At 49.0% G+C, this 12,090-nt stretch overlaps 1 long non-coding RNA gene and 1 pseudogene across 1 annotated transcript; one reads left to right on the plus strand and one right to left on the minus strand.

Moving 5' to 3' along the window:
• Positions 1-920: 920 nt before the first annotated feature.
• Positions 921-10,779, minus strand: LOC138984379 (uncharacterized). The gene is made up of 3 exons (XR_011461631.1): positions 9,612-10,779; positions 4,175-4,296; positions 921-1,994 (listed from the first exon to the last, which is right to left on the minus strand). It is a non-coding gene; the product is annotated as an uncharacterized lncRNA (long non-coding RNA).
• LOC102282399 (kinesin-like protein KIF11 pseudogene) lies at positions 5,611-7,216 on the plus strand (annotated as a pseudogene).
• Positions 10,780-12,090: the final 1,311 nt, after the last annotated feature.

Genomic DNA, 12,090 nt, shown 5'->3' on the forward strand with positions numbered 1-12,090 from the left:
TGTCAAAGAGAGATGCTTTTAGAAAAACTAGCTAGGAAGCGGTCAGCTGGCACTCAAGCCCAGACAGCCAGCTCCAGGAGTCTGAGGCACGTGCTGGGACAGTTCCCCGGGGCGCCCAGGGAGTGATCAGGCTTTAACCTGAAAAGAAGAGGGGCATATGGACAGCAGGGGCACACAGCACGTGGTCGAAAATGACCGTTACTGGGGAGGAGGGCAGGGGAGCGAGGCAAGTTCCAGACAGGGAGAGGTGGACTGGAGGGAGGGGATGGGTGCAGAGGAAAAGTGATCTAGACGTAAGAGGGAGAGTGCTGACTGTGTTCTAGAAAGAGCGGGGCGACGTTCTGACTGGTACAAAAGGTCAGTGTGGGAAGGAGGTGGGATCGTGGAGGGTCCTTCGGTATTGGGGGGAAATTAGGATCTCCATTTGGAGGCAGGAGCCTCAGTCGTCTTCACATCCCCGATGCCGATGCCTGCTGTAGAGCCTGACCTGCCCCAGGTGCTCAGCGAATGTTTGCTGAGTGGCAGAAAGGGAGAAGGAGGAGGGAACTGCAGGAGGTCACAGCGCAGCTTCTCAGCCGGCTGTTTGGACACTGATCTCCTTGGAGCCCAGAGAGAGGAGAGGAGACTCTGCACTCTGAGTGGTTAGAGTAGGTGTGGCTGGACAGGGTAATGAGCATTTGGGCGGGGCACCGTGTCCCTGGTTGGAAGTGGAGAAGCGGAGTCAAGGCTGTTCCTGAGACAGGAGAGCTGTGCCCATGCAGCCCATGTGTGGTCAAGACTGCAAGAGATGAACGGCCCACTCCAGTATTCTTGCCTGGAAAATCCCATGCACAGAGGAGTTCATGGGGTCTCAAAAGAGTCAGACATGACTGAGCACATACACACATCTGGTTTGTCAGCCTCTGTGTCATTTCTGCACAGAAGTATCAAATTAGATAAAGTGTTTTAAGTACTGTCATTTATAGAAACTCATTATGAAACAGGTGTGACCAGAGATTGGAAGGCAGCGTATATCAGGAGCCTAAAAGTGTCATAGTTTGTCTCAGAATTTATGTTAAATAATAACAGTGGAAAATTATGAGTGTGAATTGCAGAACACTCAACAATAAAATCTAGATCATCTAAATCAGCAACAGGTCAAACCTTAGGGCAAAATTCCTTTACATCTGTGAATCAGTGAACCATGACATCAACAGGGCCCTTGCTTCCAAAATACAGCAATGGGATAGGCTTATTGTCAGGCGAGTGTATGCTCCTCGGTTCCGTCTCATCACAACAAAGATGTGGAGTGACGGACATTAAAGCCTTCGGCGTGTCACAGCTCTCGGGTCTTGGACAGACCGTGTTATAGCTCTCAGGTCGCGAACGGACCGTGTTATAGCTCTTAGACAAATCAGTGTTGCAGCTCCATGTTACAGCTCTGTGTTATTTAAAAAATAGCAGAAAAATCCATCCTTGACGCGTGAGGGCGTGTCGACCCAAAGACACAAAAAGAGCGCCCCAGTGTGTCGGGGCGGGGCTGGGGAGGGGTGGTGGAGGGAGAGAGAGAGTGAGAGCGAGCCCTTTGGCTTCTCTTTTTATATGTTTTTTCCTCCCCACGGGCCTGCCCTATGTAAATTGGGCTGGCCAGGAGTGTTGTTCTACCTGAGGTCCTCACTCCAGTCCTCGGACCTTCCTTTGTTCTATTTTCGTGGGTTTTTCCCGTCCTCGTCTTTTAGACACCACCATTCTGGACTCTGTTTCCTATTCTACCTACCTAACATTCCCCCCTTAAGAGATGGGAGGCCCAATTATTTGGGAATAGGGGCGTTGAGGTCTTTCTGGCTACTTCCTGCTGAACTGGGATGGCAAGGGGTATTGGGCCTCCCCCTCGGCTAGTCACAAGTCTCAGAGTCCTTATAGCGGTGTCCATCTAAGGGTGAGTGATATTTTCCGTGGTCGGCTGTAGTTTTATATCTTTGTTGAGCTGGCACTGCATGTTGTAGCTTGTTGACCTGGGCAGAGACAAAACGGGTTAGACAACTGATAATACATGGAGCAATCATAAGCAGCATCAATATGGTATAACAGGGACTGCTGCTGCTGCTGCTGCTAAGTCGCTTCAGATGTGTCTGACTCTATGCAACTCCATAGACGGCAGACCACCAGGCTCCCCCGTCCCTGGGATTCTCCAGGCAAGAACACTGGAGTGGGTTGCCATTTCCTTCTCCAATGCATGAAAGTGAAAAGTGAAAGTGAAGTCGCTCAGTTGTGTGCGACTCTTAGCGACCCCATGGACTGCAGCCCACCAGGCTCCTCCATCCGTGGGATTCTCCAGGCAAGAGTACTGGAGTGGGCTGCCATTGCCTTCTCTGATAACAAGGACTAGTAGGGGCATTCAGTTCAGTTCAGTTCAGTCGCTCAGTTGTGTCCGACTCTTTGCGACCCCATGAATCGCATTAGCCAACTCCAAATTCCCATCGCCAGGATGGCTCAAGTCCCTCCCTGTTCAGGGATCAGAGTATCTATCTCCTGTCTGTTTTGGAGTACAATCCCTGCCAAGCTGTGTTGGCTCTATAGAGCTATCCTGAGAAATCTTATCCCCAGAAACCAGATTTTGGGGGTGTTCACTAGAATGGCACTCATCTGTAGTCCTGAATAGGTATCTGAGCTCTCCCAGGGCTCACAGGTGTATTGAGTGTCCTCTTCTGTTTTCTTCCATGGCTTTACTAGTGAGCAGTGAATCCAGGAGTCATGTCCTGGTACCTTGACTGCTGTGGGGGTAGAAAGTATTACAGGGTAGGGGCCCTTCCATGTGGGCTGGAATTGAGCCTTTGGGGACCCATCTTTCCAGACTTTAATTAGGACTTGAGTCCCTGGAGCATATAGTGGTGACCCCTTAGAATCTTTTGGGTCCTGGTTCATACCCCACAAGCGTATATCCTGTTGGAATTGCCCAATGGCCATGGTATAAGACTGGAGGGTCTGAATCTCTGAATCTAGGAAGAGGTCATTGACATAAACAAAAGCTCTCCCATATAGCATCTCATAAGGACTAAGACCAACCTGTTCCTTAGGGGCAATACAGGTGCGGAGGTCTCCTCGTTATCGCTGATTTTAAGAATTGGTTGGCTCTTTCTACTTTTCCTGAAGACCTCCTGAGGCCTCCAGGCACAATGGAGATAATAAGGAATGCCCAATTCTTTAGAGACTCCTTGGGTGACCTTAGAAGTAAATGATGTCCCATTGTCACTTTGTAATGACCTGGGAAGACCAAATCTTGGAATGATTTCATGGAGCAGTTTTTTTTACCACCTCCTCAGCCTTCTCAGTCCAGGTGGAAAAGCCTTCAATCCATCCTGTGAATGTATCTATCATGACTAATTGGTATTTATACCCTTGAGAAACTGGCATCTGGGTGAAGTCCATCTGCCAGTCCTCTCCTGGGTAGGCCCCATGTCGTTGGACGGGCTGGGCCAGCTGGGGTCTTCGAGCTCCTTGGGGGTTGTTTAATTGGCAAGTGGGACAAGAGGAGACAACTTTCCTTATAGTTGTTTGGAGGCCTGTTCCTCTGAAGAATCTTTCTAGTAATCTTTGGAGGGCCTTTTCCCCTAAATGAGTGGTGGCATGTAAGGAGTTAACCAACTTCTATTGGAGGTTCCCAGGCAGAAAAGGGAGTCCCTCCTTTTGGAACCACCCCATATGATCTTCTTGAAAGCCCCCACTCTTAGCTTTAAGAGTCTCACCTTCAGTATATGAAGGAGTTTCTGGCAAATTAGTCTGTGGAACTAGGGTGGCAAGCCCTATTAGGTCATTGTTCTGTAATGTTGCTCTCTTAGCTGCCTGATCAGCTGCTTGGTTCCGTCGTGCCATTTCTGTGCTCCCTTTTCGGCATCCTTTACAGTGGGAGACTGAAACCTCAGTGGGCATATGGACTGCCTCCAAGAATCTAGGAATTTGATCACCATATTTGATTGGGGACCCTCAGGTGGTCAAGTGGCCCCTTTCTTTCCACGTGGCGGCATGTGCATGTAGCACCAGAAAGGCAGACTTGGAGTCAGTGTAAATGGCTCCTCTTTTTCCTTTTCCCAGCTCTAAAGCTTGAGTCAGGGCTATGAGCTCAGGTGATTGGGCTGAAGTACCTGGTGGCAGAGGCTTAGCCTCTATGATCTCAAAATTGGAGACTACTGCATACCTGGGCTCTTCTTTTTCTATCCAAGACAAAGCTGCTTCTATCAGTGTACCAGATTTCCTCAGGATTGGTCAGAGGATCTTCCGATAATCCCTCTTGGGGTTTTGTTCAGTGGTCCAAGGTTTCTAGACAAGAGTGAAAGGGGAGAGAGCCCTCAGAGGGTTGGCAGGAGGGTGGCTGGGTTAAGAACCTCACACGGGGATATAGTGAGGCCCGGATTTTCCATCAGCATTACTTGATATCTGAGGATTCTTTGATCAGATGTCCTCTCCCATTTAGGAGTTGTTTTACTTGGTGGCTGGTAAAAATAGTTAGTTTGCCCCCAAAGGAGAGTTTTAAAGCATCTTCTATCATGATTGCAATAGCTGCAAGATTTAGAAGGCAGGGGGTTGGGGGGGGGATGGGGAGGGCAGCCTTGGGCAGTTGGATCGAGCCTCTTGGATAAGTAAGCTACAGGCTGGGGCTCAGATCCCAACCTTTGAGTTAACACTCCCAAGGCTATTCCCTCTCTTTCATGGACAAAGTTGGAATGCTTTTTCTGGGTCTGGCAACCTCAAGGCAGGTGCCCGAGTTAAGGCCTGTTTTATTGTAGCCTCTGCCTTCTTTTGAGGAGTTCACCACATCAGTGGGATTGAATCAACCCATCTGTTTAAGCTTTCATATAAGGGTTGGGCAATTAGACCATAGTTGGGTATCCAGATTCTACAATACCCAGTTAGCCCCAGGAAACCTCGCAATTGTTTTCGAGTCGTGGGAGAGGACAACTGGAGGATTCCTTGTACCCGATCAGAGGACAGCCTCCTGGACCCGTGTGTAATCTGAACTCCTTTGTCCCAACCATCTGTTCCTTAGCGTGGGAGACTTTATATCCCCTTTCTGCCAAAAAGTTTAGAACCTGAATTGCATGTTTTTGGGCATTTTTCTCATCTGGAGAGCAGATTAGTAGGTCATCTACGTAATATTTCCCAGGTCCAAATCTAGGAGATCCCGGCTGAGGGCCTGTCCAAACAAGTTGGGGTTATCTCCAAACCCCTGAGGTAATACTGTCCAAGTCATCTGTTGGTGTTTTTCTCCTGGGGCCTCCCACTCAAAGGCAAAAAGATATTGGGATAATATCAATAACCTCACATATACAGATGACACCACCCTTATGGCAGAAAGTGAAGAGGAACTAAGAAGCCTCTTGATGAAAGTGAAAGAGGGTCGGTGCTACCGTTTGCCCAGCCAGTCGGCTCCTTTTTGAGAGTGGTTGCTCGGTTTCCTGGGCTTGGAGCGGGGGCTGGGTTTGTGGCTGGAGGGCTCAGGTTGGTGCGAGGCGGACGTGGCGGTCAGTCGCGGTTCCTGGGCGATGGCGATTTCCGCAGGCGCCCGGTCTGCGCCTGACCGCTCCGCGCCCCACGGCGCCTGGGTCCGTGGCCCGGCCTTCTTGGGGGACGGTCATGGCGTCTCAGCCGAATTCATCTGCGGGGGTAGGGATGAAGCGGGGAGGAGCGTCCAGGTGGTGGTGAGATGCAGACCATTTAATTTGACAGAGCAGAAAGCTAATGCCCTTTCGGTAGTAGAATGTGCTCATGTGCGGAAGGAAGTTAGTGTTCGAACTGGAGGACTGGTGGACAAAAGCTCAAGGAAAACATACACTTTTGATATGATTTTTGGAGCAAATACTAAACAAATTGACGTTTACAAAAGTGTTGTTTGTCCAGTTCTGGATGAAGTTATTATGGGCTATAATTGCACTATTTTTGCATATGGCCAAACCGGCACAGGCAAAACCTTTACAATGGAAGGTGAAAGCTCCCTAATGAAGAGTATACTTGGGAGGAGGATCCTTTGGCTGGTATAATTCCACGTACTCTTCATCACATCTTTGAGAAACTTACTGATAATGGTACTGAATTTTCAGTGAAAGTGTCGCTATTGGAAATCTATAATGAAGAGCTCTTTGATCTCCTTAATCCATCTTCTGATGTTTCTGAGAGGCTGCAGATGTTTGATGATCCCCATAACAAGAGGGGAGTGATAATCAAAGGTTTAGAAGAAATTACAGTACACAACAAGGATGAAGTCTATCAAATTTTGGAGAAGGGGGCAGCAAAAAGACAGCCGAGCAACTTTGATGAACGCCTGCTCTAGTCGATCCCACTCAGTTTTCTCTGTTACAATACCTATGAAAGAAACCACAGTTGATGGAGAGGAGCTTGTTAAAATTGGAAAGTTGAACTTGGTTGATCTTGCAGGCAGTGAGAAGAACATTGGCCGTTCTGGAGCAGTCGACAAGAGAGCTCGGGAAGCTGGAAATATCAGTCAGTCCCTGTTGACTCTGGGAAGGGTTATTACTGCTCTTGTAGAAAGAACACCTCATGTTCCTTATCGAGAATCTAACCTGACTAGAATCCTCCAGGACTCTCTTGGGGGACGTACAAGAACATCTTATCATTGCAAAAGTTTCTCCTGCATCTCTCAATCTGGAGGAAACTCTGAGTACATTGGAAACTCTGAGTACATTGCTCTCATAGAGCAAAGAACATACTCAATAAGCCTCAATTAACCAGAAACTCATACTCAATTAACCAGAAACTCACCAAGAAAGCTCTGATTAAGGAATATACAGAAGAGTTAGAGTGTCTGAAACGGGATCTTGCTGCAACTCGTGAAAAAAATGGAGTGTACATTTCTGAAGAAAATTTTAGAACGCAGGGAACTATGAAACAGGAAGGTCTGGTTCCTTCAGAAAATTGCAGACAAAATCCCTCTCCTCGGACAGCACAGGAAGAAGCCCTGCAGCAAAGCCCAGGGCTCGGAACCCTGCAAGCTCGCCCTGCCTGCATCTCACCACCACCCGGATGTTCTTCCCTTTTGGTCTTTCTTCTTCGCGGATGGGTTCTGCTGGGACGCGGTGACTATCCCCTGGGAGGGCCGGCTCGCGGACTCGGGCACCAAGGGGCGTGGAGCGGCTCGACAGCTGACGCGGACCTGGGTGCCCTCCTCACCTGGCGGGTGCTGGCGTGCCTGCGGAGGTCGCTGTCGCCCAGGAACCGTGACTGACCGTAGCGTCTTCCCCGCACTGGCCAGAGCCTTCCAGTCGCAGACCTGGTCTCCGTCTGGGCCCGGGGGGCCAGGCAACCACAGGGCGCCTCACTTTTGGAAGGGAGCCGACTGGCCAGGCCAATGGCAGCGCTGGCGGGCAAAGCACCATGGGACGCAGTGTCGTCACCAGACCCTGCCCCAGGGCGTGGCCCGCGGAAAAGCAAATATCTGGTCTTTCGGTGCCAGCCTGGAACTCGTAGTCTAGTGGGAGACTGTCCCTGAGTAGTGAACGAACGTCTCTAGGCCAGAGTTTCCTCATCTGCAGAATGGGACTGACAGCAACTGTCTCAAACTGTTGTGTGAAAATTACTGAGCTGGTGAGGGTAAATAGTTTAGGCTAGAACGACCATGTAAGCGCTCGGGAAACCTAGCCGTGATTGTATATGATATTAGAGAATTGTAAGATAGTGCTGTGGAAGCACAGAAAAGAGAAGTCCAAAGCAAGTCCCTTTCTCGGAGGAAGCATCCAGAATCGTCTTGAAGAATAATTAGGAAATGTTAAGGCTACCACGGGTACTAAATCATGATGAAAAAGACACAATGTTACTTTGGGACTATGAATTTATCCTTTGAGTGATGAGAACTCATCCTCGCCAAATGATTCCAAGCAAGAAAGCAAGGTCAGATTTGTGTTTTCCGACCACGGTCCTGCAGTAGCTGTTGCAGGCTCAATCTACATGGCACAGCATCCCACAGTCCTCTCAAGGAGGTTGCGCAAACGCCTGTGGCCGTCAGCCTACAACTCCCTGCAGGCAACACTACCCGGCTCCTCTGGTGCTCAGTGACCGCCGGCTTCCGTAGGCGTACTCTGGGCGTTTTGGCAATGTTTACGGTTACTCGACCAGATTAGATGTGGGTCGCAGACCCAGGAAATAAAGAATCATGGGACTGTGCTAAAAAAAAAAAGAAAAGAAAGAAAGTGAAAGAGGAGAGTGAAAAAGTTGGCTTAAAGCTCAACATTCAGAAAATTAAAATCATGGCATCTGGTCCCATCACTTCATGGGAAATAGATGGGGAAACAGTGTCAGACTTAATTTTTCTCGGCTCCAAAATCACTGTAGATGGAGATTGCAGCCATGAAATTAAAAGACGCTTACTCCTTGGAAGGAAAGTTATGACCAACCTAGATAGCATATTGAAAAGCAGAGACATTACTTTGCCAACAAAGGTCTGTCTAGTCAAGGCTATGTGGTCATGTATGGATGTGAGAGTTGGACTGTGAAGAAAGCTGAGTGCCGAAGAATTGATGCTTTTGTACTGTGGTGTTGGAGAAGACTCTTGAGAGTCCCTTGGACTGCAAGGAGATCCAACCGGTCCATCCTAAAGGAGACCTGTCCTGGGTGTTCATTGGAAGGACTGATGCTGAAGCTGAAACTCCAATACTTTGGCCACCTCATGTGAAGAGTTGACTCATTGGAAAAGATCCTGATGCTGGGAGGGGTTGGGGGCAGGAGGAAAAGGGGATGACAGAGGATGAGATGGCTGGATGGCATCATTGACTCGATGCACATGACTTTGGGTGAACTCTGGGAGTTGGTGATGGACAGGGAGGCCTGGCATGCTGCGATCCATGAGGTCGCAAAGAGTCAGATATGACTGAGCAATTGAACTGAACTGAACTAATGCAAAAAAATGCATCTTTGAGATCCAAGACTGTAAACCACTTGGCACTGGGTGGGATTTCTCCCAAAATTACATAGGGATTGGGTACTGTGGGATGGAGGGAGACTACAGCTTCATTTATGATCCAGAGATCTTGAACCATTCGCCAGGTTCCATCCTTTTTCTTTACTGAGAGGATTGGGGTGTTACATGGCGAACTGGTGGGGCCAATAGCCCACAAGCAAGGAATTTATTTATTAAAGGCTGTAGTCCCTCCTGAGCCTCTCTTTTGAGAGGATACTGTTTCCGGTTAGGAAACCGAGTGGGATCTCAGAGAACAACGATGACCAGTTCAGCTTGGTGGGCTCGTCCAGGAATCCCCTGGTCCCACACATGGGGGTTAATTTTGTCTTCCCATAGTTTTTGGTCCCTCTCTATTGGAGAAGGTGTAATGGGTTCTTCAGTAGTAATCAGAAGCTGTAGGGCTCTAGGGGCTGAAAAGCTTCCCATCACAAGTCTTTTCCCCAGTTTAGTGAGTGTATCTCTTCCCAATAAGGGAGTAGGACACTCAGGGACCATCAGAAACCGGTGGGAAAATATTTGTCCATCCCAGCAACAAAGAAGTGCTTGAGTGAATCTTTTAGTAGTTGTTTTTCCTGTAGCACCCAAAATGGTACAGGCTAATCTCCAGATTAGGAGATCAAGACAGAGTAGGTAGCCCCCGTGTCAACAAAGAAATTCTCAGACCTACCTGCCACATCCAGTTGCACCCTTGGCTTCAGCCCCGTGATGGTTATCTGTGACAGGCGGGCTGGCTGGAGCGGGTCGCTTCAGTCCTGTTGAACCATTGTGAGGGAAGGCTTGGCGCTTGACCTTGAGGCTCTTGGGTCCCCAGGGTAGAGTACCGCCCAATGTCCCAGTTGATGGCATTTGTGGCAAGCCATTTTAGGAGACTTGTTATGGTTTGGACACTCTTTGGCCCAATGTTCTGCCTGTCTACAGATTAGGCTTTTGCCTCGTGCCTTGTCCTTCAAGGACTCGCGGTTTGCCATAGGGCTTCCCTGGAGGGCGGCCAGCATCTGGGCATGCCTTGTCTTTTTCCTTCTCTCCCTCTCCTGGGCCTGGGCCTCCTTCTCCTGTTCTCTGTTATAAATGGTGGCGGCCTGGACCATCTCATCTCAAGAGACAGCAGGGTCCTGCTGGTGTAACTGTTGTAACTTAATTCTGATAGCTGATGCACACTGGGACACCAATTTGTCCTTTAAAATCACCTGTCCCTCGTAAGAGTCTAAATCCAGATTGGTAAACTTTTGGAGGGCCTCTTTTAGCCTTTCCAGAAAGGCAATGGGGTTCTCATTGGGCTCCTGAGTTATTGCTGAGACCCAGGCACAGCTAATTACTTTTTGTTGGGCTGCTTTCAGTCTTGCCTTCACATAGATTAGAATATGATCTTTTTCCCAGATGTGCTCAGGGTCATTATAATTCCAATTAGGGTCCGAGGAGGGGACTGCAGTTTCCCCTACTGGGTATTTATCGATTGACATGTGAAGTCCTGTTGCACACCTTCGGGCTTCCTTTAAGACCCTAGTATGTTCAGGGTCACATAAAGTTTGACTAAATATGACCATGATGTCCTTCCACGTCAAGTCAAAGGCCAAGGTAATATGTTGGAATGTATCTATATATTTGCCTAGGTCATCTGTATAGCTTCCCAGGTCTTGTTTGATCTGTCTTAGTTCTAAGAGGGAGAAGGGCTTATGGACCCAGGTTGGTCCAAATTCTCCTCCAGTTTCAACTAAGGGACATACTCCAGCTGGCTTTTGTGGAGGGGGTGCTCCTGGATATGGGGGCACGTTTGGATACAAGGAAGGAGCACCAGGCAACTCGGGAGCTATGGAAGGCTCCAGTCTCTTTGGGAGTATGGGAGGTGAGCCTTTACGGGGTGGGGGCGGGAGTTCCTTCTCTTGGTTGCCTGTGCCTAACACCATTTGCCTAGTGGGCTCACTTTTAGGGTGTACAACAATCTCATACTTAAGACAGAGTTCTTTCATATCTCTTAGTTGGAAGAAAATATAAGGGGTTTCTGTCCATTTCCCTTGTCTTTTGCAGAATAATTCTAGTTGCAGGATAGTATTGTAATTTAAACTCCCATCCTCAGGCCAGTGTTCCTCGTCCCCCAGTGGATACTGTGGCCACGCAGTGGCACAAAAGAATTTTAAGCGACTTCTCCTTAGAGGATCGGACAGCTTCCAGTTATCAAGGATGCATCTCAAGGGCATCTGCCGGGAAGTGGATTGGTTATTTCCCATCTAAAAGACAGTCACGACAGGGAGAAAAAGAAAAAAACTAATAGGCCTCCTTCAGTTTCCATGGGTGGACTTCCTTAGGGGTGAGTCTTTTTGAAGCTTATTGTCACGCGGTTCTTTGTCTTGTCGCAACAAAGATTTGGAGCGACGGACATTAAAGCCCTCGGCGCGTCACAGCTCTTGGGTCTTGGACAAACCGTGCTACAGCTCTTAGGCAAATCAGTGTTACAGCTCTATTTTATTTAGAAGACAGCAGGAAAGTGAGAGAGAGAGAGAGAAAGAAAAGAGCGCACGCATGCGGGAGAGAGAGTCCGTGAGAAAGCGCTTTGGCTCCTCCTTTTATATGTTTTTTCCTCCACCTGGGCCTGCCCTATGCAAATTGGGCTTAGCCAGGAGTGCTGTTTGTTCTGTTTGTTCTGCCTGAAGTCTTCACTCTGGTCCTCGGACCTTCCTTGTCTTTTAGCCACCGCCATTTTGGACTCCTTTTCCCTATTCTACCTACCTAACACTTATCCTACCCAGTACTGTTGCAACCTGAAAGCCAGGTGTCCCCCGGTCGGAGTGCAGATCTCCAGGCAGGCTAAGGCGTGACAGCCTCCTGAAGATCGAATCTCTGGGCAGGTCGAGGCAAGTCGGCCTCCCAAGAGTTGGGTCCCTGGTCAGGTCGAGGCGTGACGACCTCCTGGGACCCCTGGACTGGCGGATCCCAAAGCAGGTTGAGGTGTGACAACCTTTCGAAGACCGACCCCTAGGCATGTCAAGGCAGGTCGACTTCCTGGGACCCCCGGACTGGAGTTGGGCGTCCCCAAGGTCTCCAGTGTGACCAGTGCTGGGTAGGATTAAGGGGTTGTGATCTTAACTCATTGCTGGTTTGTCCACCGTAGATGGGAATAGATATCATGATGTAAAGCAATCCAAGCCTGT

This window comes from Bos mutus, chromosome 21 (assembly GCF_027580195.1).
Source record: "Bos mutus isolate GX-2022 chromosome 21, NWIPB_WYAK_1.1, whole genome shotgun sequence".
Taxonomy (NCBI): Eukaryota; Metazoa; Chordata; class Mammalia; order Artiodactyla; family Bovidae; genus Bos; species Bos mutus.